The sequence below is a fragment of the Bombus flavifrons genome, chromosome 6, assembly GCF_040668555.2.
Source record: "Bombus flavifrons isolate JBK064 chromosome 6, iyBomFlav1_principal, whole genome shotgun sequence".
NCBI lineage: Eukaryota > Metazoa > Arthropoda > Insecta > Hymenoptera > Apidae > Bombus > Bombus flavifrons.
In genome coordinates, this window is record NC_138447.1 from 9,114,548 (window position 1) to 9,127,388 (window position 12,841).

General features: G+C 45.4%; 1 protein-coding gene across 5 annotated transcripts in view; it reads left to right on the top strand.

Annotated features, from left to right (window-relative positions):
* The window catches only part of retn (retained), a 136,988-nt gene that overhangs the window by 42,955 nt on the left and 81,192 nt on the right, over window positions 1–12,841 (top strand). The window lies entirely within an intron of this gene.

Genomic DNA, 12,841 nt, shown 5'->3' on the forward strand with positions numbered 1-12,841 from the left:
GGGATTTTTAGCACAGCACCCAGGTTATCGCGCTCGTTAATGCTCTTCCTCTGCCGTGGACGTTATCTCTTTTACAACGTGCGAAGGACCTCTGTTTGTTCAAGATCCGCAGCTGAACATCGAAACGGAATAATTTTTTATTTTGATCTTATACTACTTTCAGCTAGTTGTTACTTACGAAACGACAAATGTATTTGTTCTAGTCAGAATTAGTCTTAATTAGTTAGAATTAGTTCTTAGTATTATAATTCTAGAATTAGTTAATTAGTAAGAATTAGTTCTTTTGTTACGTCAGATCTTCCCTATAAAAGCAAAAGCTCCTATTATTAACAATTGACGAAACGAAAAGATTTTCATGGTCTCGAAAAGGTTCGGTTTTCAAAGTAGGTTCGATACAAGTAGTCGGTACAAGACCCTTTGCGGATAGAACGGTTCGAAGTCAACCGTATTTTCGTTCATAGCACTGCAACGTGTCAAATTCTAGACTTATGTACATACACAGATTCTCCGTAGGATAAATAAAATGACACACATATGAGTGCTTTTCGTTCTATCAGTTGCTTACGCCGAACGCGTATGTAAGTTCCTCGGCCAAATTGATGATTTACAGAGAACGTATATATACGGAGGTAGTCCGCAAATGGTAATACCGTGGCGCCAAATTCGATTCTCTCTGTCAATCCTGTCAGACGCACGCGCACGTATGAGAATCGCGGACGAGAAAGGATCCTAAACATATTATAAAGCGGTAGCTTTGTGGGACAGTTGTTAGCGGCACAAGGGACATGTAATTACGAGCAGCAAGCGTTCGTGCAAGCAAAGGAGATGGAAAGAAGTGGTCCATAGGTGACGGGTTCAATTAATGCAACGATGGGAGCTAATTATTATTTTTACACGCGCGGCAGATAATTACTGGCCGACCGTCCTCGAATCCTATCGTCTCAGTTGACAGTATCTTCCTCCTGAATGCGCGAGAAGGACAAAACGATGTACAACACGATTGAGGTTGAATGGGAAGAAGAGAATGAGAGAAATGGACGAGGATTGGAAAAGAAAGGTAAAAAAGAAAAAAGAAGGGTAGAGTGGAATAGAATTTGAAAACAGCGTCACGTGAGATAAAAGCAGAGAAGTGGAAGGTTGGAAGGGTTTGGAGTTATAGAATAAGCTCGGACGCGCATCGGAGCCTTGTTAATGCTTTTTGTCCCGTGGCCTTTACTCGCGTGGATATTTTTGCTTGCGGTCTGTCGGCCAGTCAGCCTGGTTCGGTGTTAGCAGCGGTGGTTTTCAGTTTTTGCAAAGAGGGTGTGGTGTTGGATTACCATTTAGATTGTTCGCGCGCGCCATACGCCGATCTTCTTCCACAGCCTGTGACAAACCTACTTGCTTCATGAACCTTCGGGGGAAGAACGAAAACGCGTGTGGTGCGCGTATACGTCTCCCTACGTTCAGCTTTCTTGCACCCTTGCCACCATGTTTTCTCTTTTTCTTCCTCTTCGGCGGTAGTTACCTCACCGTTCGTCCCTTGTCGATCGTTTCGTCCTCGAAGAGAATTTTCTGTATTTGCCGATACGCTTTATCTTCCTCTCTCTATCTCTACTTATTACTCTCTCTCTCTTTCTCTCTCTCTCTTTCTTTTGATCTTTGAAGTCTGAAAACGTCGTGTCAGGGGCTGTTCTCATAGAGAGATCGAGCCCGAGGTTCGATGTCAAGGAGACGGGCCGAGTCTGCGCGAGGCGTATCGCTGATTAAAGCGTAGGGACGACGAGAGAACGCGAAAGACGAACGGTAGAGAGACGAGGAACAAGCGTAGGAATGAAAATGGAAGTCTCCACCTACTCGAAGAGCGGCGCCCGCGTCTCACGGATCGCATCCATCATTCCGGTGGGGGCGTACTTGCCGGGTCTTTAATCTTTCTTCTTAGCGAAGATGGTGGTTCCTTGCCTTCTCTCCCTTAGGTGAGAGAATCTTGCCCCTTTTTCGATGCTGACACGACGCTCCACGTTCTCGCAACTCTCGATCTCCTGCACCAAATTTAACCCAGCATGCTGCGAACGTTGTCGCCCCTCTTGTCGCTTTTCCATCGATTGGAATGCAATTGAAAGCGTCGACTGGAGCAAAGTTATGGCTGTCGTTTTCCGTCTGCCGCTTTCATTCGTCGCGATTGAAATACGGAGCGATACAAATGATTTCACGGATGTACGCGAGTCACGTCTTTTTTCCTGCCATTCTGGCGATCGTTTCATCGCGATTCGTTCGTTTTATTTCGATCTTGCCACGTAATCGCGCTACGATCTTTCGATTACGCGAGCCTCTGACGATAATGTCGAATATTAAAGTTCGACTCGTGAATTATACGAGACTGTATTAATAGTCAACGCTAGATTTACGATCAGGAGATTTTTGTAGTTCTTTTCACAATATGTTCATGATTGCGCAACAATTCGTGCAACGATCGTGCAACCAATAAAACGGAGTATCGCAATCGTTAACGCAGCATGAGGATTTATAACACTTGGTAAATATGCTTCTTGCGATCGGTTTGTTTCTCTCAGCGATAACTTTATTACGAAATCGTCCATCTAACGCTTGTATCAATCGCACAATCGATAAGTCGAGCAACTATGAACATTAGACGAAAAAGTGTATCTGTTGCGACGTGTTTCCACACCTTTCTCCTCTCCCTTCGCAAACGTTCTACGAAAATCGTCAATTACCATCGACGATCATTCTCTTCGTATTTATCACGTTATTCGCGACTTCTCAAGATTCGACCCAATCTTCTAAGCTAGCAATTTGCGAACGTTAGAATAAACCGTGATTTCGTTGTAATTAATCGCCCCTCGAACTTCCTACCGATATTCTCAATCGCCGTTCATAATCGTTCCATTGACATTCAGCTTACTAGAAAGAATCATCGTCCACGTAACTCTAGCGTTCTGGGCAACCTTTCAACCTCCGACGAGGCGCTAACGAGGCGCCAGGATAAAAGTATCCAAGCTTCGACGAGTTTATAGTTCTCAGTTGTTTTCTCGAAACTGAATAGGAGGCTTTTCTGTCGAAGACGAAAGTCTGTTTCAATAAACCAGGCCGGCTGGTACGTGCACCCATGGTACACAGAGAGCGAGCCACCGATGGCTAGGAACACGATCCTTCTCGTCTCCGAGTTGCAACTTTAACTGCACCTACACGTATCTTGCCGCGCATCATCCCTGCTCGCACCACCGTTCACTGACCGTGCACTCCAGCTATCACGGCCAGTATAATACTGTAGCACTATACTTTGCAGCCATTGTGAAATAACTCGTAAAGCTGCAAATTGCCGGGTATTTCGCTGCCATATACCGACGTGTGTACCGCGGCTCTTTACACGGTTTCGCGACCGTGTTAGTGCATGCGTCCAGAGCCAGCGTAATGCACACCCACGAGCGTGTTCTCGCTCGTACTTACACGATGCTTCGGTTAGGTGTGTCGGTTCGAACAGCTTCGAGTTCTTGTAATCTATGCATACGCGCGTCCGTGCATGTGTATATCTTATACACGTATAACCACGCAGGATACGTGTATCGGCCGGTGGATCCTTCTCGCGTTATCATTGTGATTATGCAAATGCGTTATCATTATGCAAATGCGCCGGCACGTTTAAACGCGGCCCACGATTCGTGCGTGGTCGTTTGTCGTCGCTGCTGTCCCAGCTGATGACTGGAGATCGCGGGTGCGAATCACACCTTGTCGCGAAACTTTTTGGCAGAAAACGGGGAGGAGCTGTTGGCGTCGTTGAGATCGCTGGTATTCTCATTGTACGTGTCGTTTATACGTTATGTATACTTAAAGAGAATTACGAGGCAATTGTATTATTACGAAGGTTCTTTCGCACCTTGTTCGGGCTCATATTTCGTAGAATTTGACGAATTACGAGTCGTAGATCAATGATATTGGTCGATTTTATCGTATAACAGTAACGTTCGGTCAAATGAGATCTTACCGCGAAAGTTTGTAAATTACAAATTATTTTGTTATTTCGTTCGTTGTAGAATTGTATAAAATTGTAAAGGGATCTATAAACTACAACCTGTAACTCGTCGATTCACCGATAGTAATCGGTAAATTATTGTGCAAGAAGGCTCTGACGATGTTTTTGCTGCAGAATAAACATATGCAAAGTTAAGTACATGGCTCGTTCAGTCAATTAAATTCCAAGCTAAGTGGATAATAGGCCTTATATCGCAGGAATGTAACATAAAAACACTTATTTATTCAAATGATTACAACTAGACTGCGCATCTTTGTGAAATTTTACATTCTTACGGACATAATTCAAAATATAGAATCTAAACGGAAAGTTCTTTCGGCTATCGAATCGTCGTGGTAAATGCTTTACTTTAAATATCGCGCTTTGTAGATTTTTAGAATCTTAAATTTCTCCCAAATGTGTAAACATTCGCGGTGTAATTACATCGATGCGATATCGATTAGTTATTTGAAGCTGGAAAAATTGCAGATGAGTTTTCCGACGATGTAAAAAGGAAATCGGATAGAGAACCTATTATCGTTAATTATCAGGCCATTACCGCGGGAAATCGTAGCGCGCGAACACGGAATAACGCGAATGGCAGTTCAGTTTTTCTTCGCGGGTTTGCGAAACAAAGCTTGGCCTCGCGAGTTTCGATGGCCTTGCGATATGGAAAGTTGGACGAGCACAAAAGTCGCTTACGAATATTATACGACGCTTGCACGACACGTGTGCTCCTACGTATCGAACGTTTTGTAATTATTAAACGTAGAGAAATAACCGTCAGGTCATACGAAACGTTATTTCATAAAGTTTATCGATAATGAATACGTTCTACCGAAGTGAATGGCGAACGGGTCGGCGGAGTCTAACCGGTAAACATAATTTGTTCCTTCATGAATCTTCCGCAACGAAGTTACCTCGAAGAGGCTGGTCGTTGCAGCCCCGTTTCATCTCTCGAAACCCCCCCTGAACGAGTCACGATATATTAATTAGTCGGCAGTACGTCCAGCTCGTCAATTAATGTCCCTTTCTACGGATTCTCGGTTTTCTTTTTTCAACCGACCTGCCATTCCCACTGGTCATTATCTTTGTATTGCCGGTTATCGATCAATTAGTAGGTCCATGCATGCAGAAGCGCAATTACAGGCAGGGTGCAACGAGAGGATTATTGAACGAAGCCTCGTTCACAGAAGAAGGCAATTGTCCGAGTTTACAGCTTACGGTTCCATTGTGGCACCCTTCGTTTCTCGAGGCGGTGGTGCAACGGTTTGTTAATTCTCCTGCATTCGGGAAGCCAGTTTCTTTAAAAGGAACGAGTAGAGAGCTCGAGCCACGTCCTCATCGAGGCAACAACGAGGAACCATCCGTTGATGTTCCCTGTTTCTTGAAAAAGTGACCGCTGGTTGCTTCGACGTGGACTAAACGTTTCTATAAATTGCCGTCTGTTTTAAATTGGAAATTGGCAACAAGAGGGGCAAAGAGGCGAGAAATGTTGCTCGTTGTTGCTTCGATGCAGACGAGCTATAACGTTTCGACAAGTTTATATTTAACTCTTTTTGGAACATACAATAATAGAAAAACCTCGTTCATGTTTCAACAAGGACGGAGCTTTAGTAATTTTGCCGAAGAATGTTCCTCTAGGAATCTACATATTTGGCGTAGAAGAAAAGGCGCGTGATCAACTAAAAAGACGTTTTATTACGCTCGCAACATGTCTCGCGTGTATCTCGTTTCATCGCAATCGAGGCGGATCTCGGACGATTCGAAAAATCTTCGTAGGACGCTCGTTGACGACAAAATCAACGGCGAGCGGTTACACGTTTACGCAGCTTCTCGCTGTTGCTTTAGCTTTAGCTAAACGGGACTCGACTGGAGAAGAGAATCGTAACAGAGTAGCAAAGCCGCGAACGAGCCGCGAAATTACGGACGACCGTGTTACCGGAGAACCGTGTGCTGGACTAATCCATTTACATTGCGCACAACACCTGCATCGCTTACCTGGTAAACGTTTCAACAGCGTCAGTTCTTTTTACTTAAAAAGGAGGAGAAAAAAAGTAGGAAAGGGAAAAAGAAGAAACGATATTGACCCGCGGATTCTTCGTGTTTACCTAATAATTGGATGAGGCTGTAAATATGGCCATTAAGCTACCTACGCTTTCCTCGCGCGCTCGTTAGAACCAACCAATTGCACGGCGATCTCTCTCGTTTGGTAGTCTTCTTGCTTCTTTGCGTCCTTCTTTTAGCCGTTAGCGGAATTTTTGAAAAGTATTCTCCGTTCGAGCAAACCTGGAATAACCTGGCTTTCTTTGCCTTTATCGTACTTTTCTTAGGCGCCAATAAGATGGGTCTCGGGAAAAATGGTTGAAAGCAACCGGTGGGTCAACTGGGACCTTTTTGGCGCTTCTTTACGTTCGTTTTCCGACCGGATCGACCGCATATAGTCTGCACGAGCGTAGCTGGTAGACGAATAGTTAGGATTTGGTCTGAATATATGACACTCGCGATTTGTAAATATGGCATTTCTATAACGACGAAGATCCTCGTTCTTTATCTTCACGATATGAATGATACGATACGAATGAATTTAAATGGAATTTAAATATTTATGGAAGATTCAAAGATGCAAGAGACGTACGGAATGCGGTCAACGTAGAACGGCGAAAAATTTTCTAATTTTATTACTCGAGTACACGATGAATGTTCGACTCTCAGAACACAAACGATTTGCTTCCATAACTTCGTTTAGCGTAAAAAATGGCACAAGCAACGGCAAATTGCAAGATGGATTTGAAGGAATAACGCTTACGTTATCACTACTCTTTACTTTCCAATCTTGCATCTGATTAATGCGGCCTCTGAGTGGCTCAATTATTCGCAGTCTATTTGCGATCCCGTAAAAGACAGCGAGACTGTCAATACATTTTTGTTTGGAAATATAGACTGAGTTAATTTTCATCGTTAGACACATTCAAGTAGAAAGACGATAAAAAGTTTGAAATGTTGAAACGTCGAGCCGATCTTAACATTAAGTTTTCCGTAATACGACGTTCTCGAAGAAATACGAGACACACGATTAGCGATGATCTCTCGATATCGAGTATCTTCGGAAAAAGACGTCAGTCGGTATTATCTTGGCATCGAATCTCTCGCGCGCTGGCCAAAACGATGTTGAAGTTTACGTGTGTGGTGACCGTCATTCCTCGTAATGCCACGGAGATAGAAATCTTGTAAGCAATGCGCATCGATAGAATCGCGATGTTACAGTTTAGGCGACGGGCAAATTGGTTCGTTACGCCACGGTGCACCACTCGAAGATCAGATTTTCTTTTACAGGATGTGACGAACTGCTGCTACGCTCTCCCTTTCGAGGGAGATGCAATTTTCCATTTCCTTCTTCGATCAGATATAAGGGAAGAAAATTCCAGAGAAGTGGAAAATCAGAATATGTAACTCCTTTCTTGGAAATTCATGGCAAAGATGGCAATAATAGCGCAACTTCATGTTGCATAAATCATATCTGAAACTAGGAGAATGTCGGCAACAATGAGTAACATTGACAGGTAATTAACATATTGGCACGTCTGATACTTGTACACATTTGTAAAGCAACGGAAGATCCGATACGATGTTTCAAACGAATATAAATATTTTAATCTTCACGACGAAAAGGTTAAAAAGATCTAGAAATATTCTCCTAGCTCAGGGAAATAATTCCTTTTCTGCGTTAATGTCGGCGGTTAAATAGAAATTAAAATCAACGATAAATCATCGAAGGCGCCTGGTAGCCGTTGCTCGGAAGAGTCACGATCAGAGGGAAAGGGACGACCGCGTAGGAAGCGTACCTACACATAGGAATTCAGAGATGTCTCCATCACGAACGACAAACGACCGACACGAATCTCGACGCCGTCAGAAGAGTTATATTTTGACCCCGGTTAGCATACCAAAGCTGCATTATATTACACGAGCCTGTGCCCTCGCTATTATAATGAATATCTTTGCCGGGCTATAAGCATATATGTAAAGCACGTGCGTTTCCATGGGGTGTCGCGGTCGATCTCATCGGCGACTAACCACACCACAACGTATCATATCCACATCGTACTCGCATACATCGTTCTATTTCTTCGGACACAGGCTGGTCCAGGAGGATCATCATCTTCCTCCTTTTCTTCTTCTTCTTCGTCGTCGTTGTCGCGGTCGTCGTCGAGCCGCGGAGATATCATTTGAATTTCAATGAATCATGTGGGTGCAAGTGTCGCCTGTATTCATTCACGGTTTACATCCATACGTACGAGTCGTATACGAGAATACACACACGTTTCTTCGAACGTCTCGAGGGACTGTATACTCGAGCATGTTCGTATGTATGTAAAATATCGCCCCCCCTCCCCTCGCATCCTCCTCCACTCGTTGGTCCGCGTGGAAAGAGGAGACAAATGTCGGAATTCTCTTGGTTCTTTTTCCACGGCGCATTCACGGTCTCGCGTTCGAAGCCGGCACAAAGGTGTCTGTTGCGATTCAAACCGCGGTCACAAAAGGAGATTATCTCCGATCGTTCTTTGTCGACCGATTTTCCCCGTGTCGTTGGTGCGCGCGACTATTACGGATAGTTCCGTTTCCCTTCTCCGTGGTAGCCGTATCAAACTTCGTAATTTTTCTTGCAGGTATCAGTGAATGGGACGTCGCTCATAGTCGGTATATCTCTTAGCGGTCGGTTCTTCTTCTTCGTACTTTCGTCACGTGGACGAGACAACCTGTTGGAAAACGAGCGTAAAAGGAGGCTAGGCGAGGATCATTGAAAACCCCAGTGATTTTTCGCCTCGGAGATTTTCATAAAACCAGAGACGCGCTATACAATCGTTCGTTTTAATTTCCTCCGCGAGGAGAGGCGGCACAATGCCCGGGATTTTTCTTTTTTTTTTCTTCTTTTTTCTTACCGACGCGAGTTCGAGTCTCTTATGCAAATGCTCGTTCGAAGGGATTCCACGATGCAGTCGTTCATGCTAGGTAATTTATATGGGTTCTACAGCGGCGCGGTCCGTCGCGTTCGTCTCGCCTCATTAGCGTCTCTCGCGCGCAATTATCCACGCCTCGGGTTCCGAAAGAATTCGGTTTAGAATCGTCGCGGCCAAACTGTCCAGGAATTCTGCTTCTTCTCCTTAATATCCTCGTAACTTTCCAAACTGCCCAAGTTATTACGCGGTCGTTCTATCGTGCCGATAACGCGAAAGGTATCGCTCATGGTGAAATGGTGCGTGACATCGCGCAGCATCCCCCTTGATGTTTCCATGGCGCTGTTAAAAGTTTGCGCGATTCTCCTCTAGATCATCGTCGTTATCCGCTTAAAATCTTCCGATGAACGAAACGTAGAAGACGCGAGAGTTCGGCGCGCCACTACTTCCGTGATTGCAGGTGTTGCATACGTGTTACGTGGCTTTTGTTCGTGAAAAACAGACCGAGAAAGACGTTTGGTGTACTTAAAGGAACCGTCGCTGTGTGAGTAATACGACATCGGCCGGTGTAAGTACATACGGCGCTTGTCGTGGTCCGATCGGCGCTTTTTTCCGCGCGGAATTCCCTAAAGGTGACCGGACATTGCCACCTTATCCCGAAAATTACACATAATAGCCGGCAGCGAGTGATCGCAGCTGCCGAAAAATGACGGTTATATCGCTTGTCGAATATCGTCTCTTTCGGAGTATACACGCGTTTGCCCTCATTGCGATCGCACACGACGAGATAATCAGCGAAACAACGCTCATTGTTCGGGAACCGTTCGTTTCTTAGGACATTTTTTTCAATGGCACCGTGAAATTGTCGATGGTAGTTGATCGTGATGAAATTTGATGGACGAAGAGATAACATCTTGGGAAGAGACAATGCGCTCGGTACACGATCTGTTAGTTTTGGTAATTTATTATCCGTCCGAAAGATACAGATTTCCGTATATTACAAACGTTTGACCAGTGCTTGTCGATTTGGTGACAATTTTAGGATCTGTGCGTTCTGGCCAAAGCAATATCTATGTCTCTCTTTAAACAGATATATATCTAGTTGTTGTTAATTAAGTTTCCGTGCAGTTGCTTCTCTTACTCTTAAGAACCTTCACCTTCGATCGATCGAGATACGCGAAACGTGCAACGTGCCCCTGGTCATGGGTCTTCTTTCATCGGTGCGGAGGAAAGGTGGAAGACCGCAAACGAGCTAAGACTTAAGGTCGTCGTGCCGTTTATTAAATTATTCCGGCCTGTCTCCGCGACGAACTCGCTCTCGAACGAAATTAATTTCGTCGCTCGAGGATGCAACGAGGAGGAAGGAGCGCGCATGGTCGGTGGGTGCTTTCGCTCTCGCGGAGAGATTCGCACGGAAAGGAAAGGGAGGAAGAAAGGCACGCGTGGGACGCGTCATTTGCTTAATTGCGCTATCCACGAGACACGCTCGTTCGCATTATTCGACCACGCGTGCAGCCGCGACGACGCACGTGAGTCAAGAAGAATTCGAGCCGACGAATAGAGCGAGAGAAAGCCTGTCTTTGCTTCGACCAACCGTTCTTTTGCCACGAGGATCGAACACTATACACACGATAGAAGATTTTTGTCGCAATCTGTATCGAAGCTATATTGGGAAAAATCCAAACAACGTTTGTATTGGCACGATGTGACTTTATTGCGTTATTTGCATACGAAGAGTCCGCTGGAAGAACGCGATAAGAGCATTTTTGTTGACTTTTTGATTTTGATGTCGCTTGCTGAGTAAGATAATAGAAAGGGGGCGCAACTTGTTAGATACAAGTTTCTCGAATGTGGGTGATAAATCTACGAAATTTTCCGAATCATTGTTTTCGAAATGGTCGATACGTTTCAAAAGCGCGTATTTCGTATCGTAGCCAAACTAAGGAGCAGTTTTGATAGAATTGAACGGATTATTTGAATTTTTAAGTCGTTTATCGTGTTTGCTTTTTCCTGGTCTTTATGTAATAGACAAGAATAGAGCTAACTTTGGCTCGTGTTATCGCCAGTTCCTCGCAACCATTACGAAGATACCGCGCCATTGTCTTATCGATAACGTCGTTGTTCCATTTGATTTTGTAACTTTCCGTAAATGCTCTGATATCTCTGAACGGGGGTGTAGTATTTAGGAACGTGCTACGGTCGTAGGAAATGCTACCTTTAGTCACCTCACTGATGGAATTCGGGGACTGGACGATCTCGATGAGTCGAAACATCCCGAGCACGATGTCGTTCGGGATATTTACGGAACGTTTGAAAGCGGAGAACGGAAAATGGGAAGCAGAGATCGAGTGGTGCAAGAAACGGGATGTGTCGTGGGCCAGCAGCGATGGAAGGACGACGGGAAGAAGAAGAAAGAGAGAGACAGAGGGTGACCAGTCTACGAAACGAGCGAGATGGAGCGAAGGGGTGGGGCGTTGCCTTTTGACACGACATGTGTCGGTCGTCTCTCGCGCGAGATCTAAGACTGGTCTGGCTTCCGCTAATCCGAGAATCGGGCCTTTTAATGCGAGGCGAGTTTCGCGATTATAAATATCAGAGATACCGGGAACCCGGCCACGGGGACGTCTAGACTCTAAATGAAACCGTCGCCGTTAAGGGGGTGCGGCGCAAAAAGAGCTCGACAGCTCAGGGAACTCGTGTTTCTGCTCTTTTTCTCGCGTAAACTGGTCGAATCGAGCCGCGTGATACGATTTAAAAGGTCGTGCAGAAGGGACGGATTCAACTGGTAAAGAGGAGACTCGACGCTTCTCCTCTAAGATTATTACGAGCGCAGTTAGCAGCTTTTTCGCATGCTGTATATACGTTTGGATCTGTACGCTCGGTGCAAAAGTGCGTTTTAAATTACCATGGTCTCGAGGAGAGCAGAAGAATTACGAGCTACGGCAGCTGGCAGCTGCGAAGGGCCAGAGGCTCCTCGTCCCAGACGGCATTAGGAAGTCAACGCGGGCGAAAGATGAGTGGACGAACCTAGAAGGGGTTGGATCGTACGAAGTACGGTGAAAGGGACTATCTAAAGTGCCTGGCAATGGCACGCGACTCGTTCCGGCTATATAGGAGCGTTTAGCGAAACAGGGTGACGATCGTACGGCGGGTAATTTTAGGAGAAGTCATCGGGTACCGTCGTCGTTCCTGCAAACTATCCACGTGCCTCTGTGCTGCATTGTTGCGTTACTGGGAGTCGTCGATAATTTTAGACGAGGAAAACGAGGGAAACGTTTTCCGTATTTCGATATTAACCGAGGCAAAGCTACCAGTTTCAGAGTATATATAGAAAGGCTGTTTCTCCCCGAAACGAAGGGATCGTCATTCGACTCGACGCCATCCATTTCGTCTGGCCAGTTTTAGAGAAATACGGTGCAGCTTTTCTATTCGAAACCTTATCTCGAGAAAAATAAATCAACCGAGGAAAGAGTAGGATTGCGGGATCCAAAAGGGTGTGTATTATGTAGCTTTCCCTGGATACGCTCGGTCGTTTCGTTCTATCTTGCACGGTCGCTATTATCATGCTCGCGAGAAAAGCCTGTACCTTCGGTAGCCGACCACGGAGAAAGGAGAACGTCTTTTTGTGTCCCTGCCAAGATACCCGAGATTATCTTTGACCACGGCTCGAATCCTCGCCGAGCAATACGTTTTACGGTTATCGTCTGGTCAACGACTGTCTAACGTCGAAGATGCTGCTCCCGTTTCGCGAAAATTGCGCGGTTTCGAGGAACGAACGAACGAACGCCACGGAATCGATTCTGCAGGCTGCACGCACGCAACCGACCCGTTTAATTATGTATTCGATCGCAAGGCCGAGATAATTGGGAAGCAA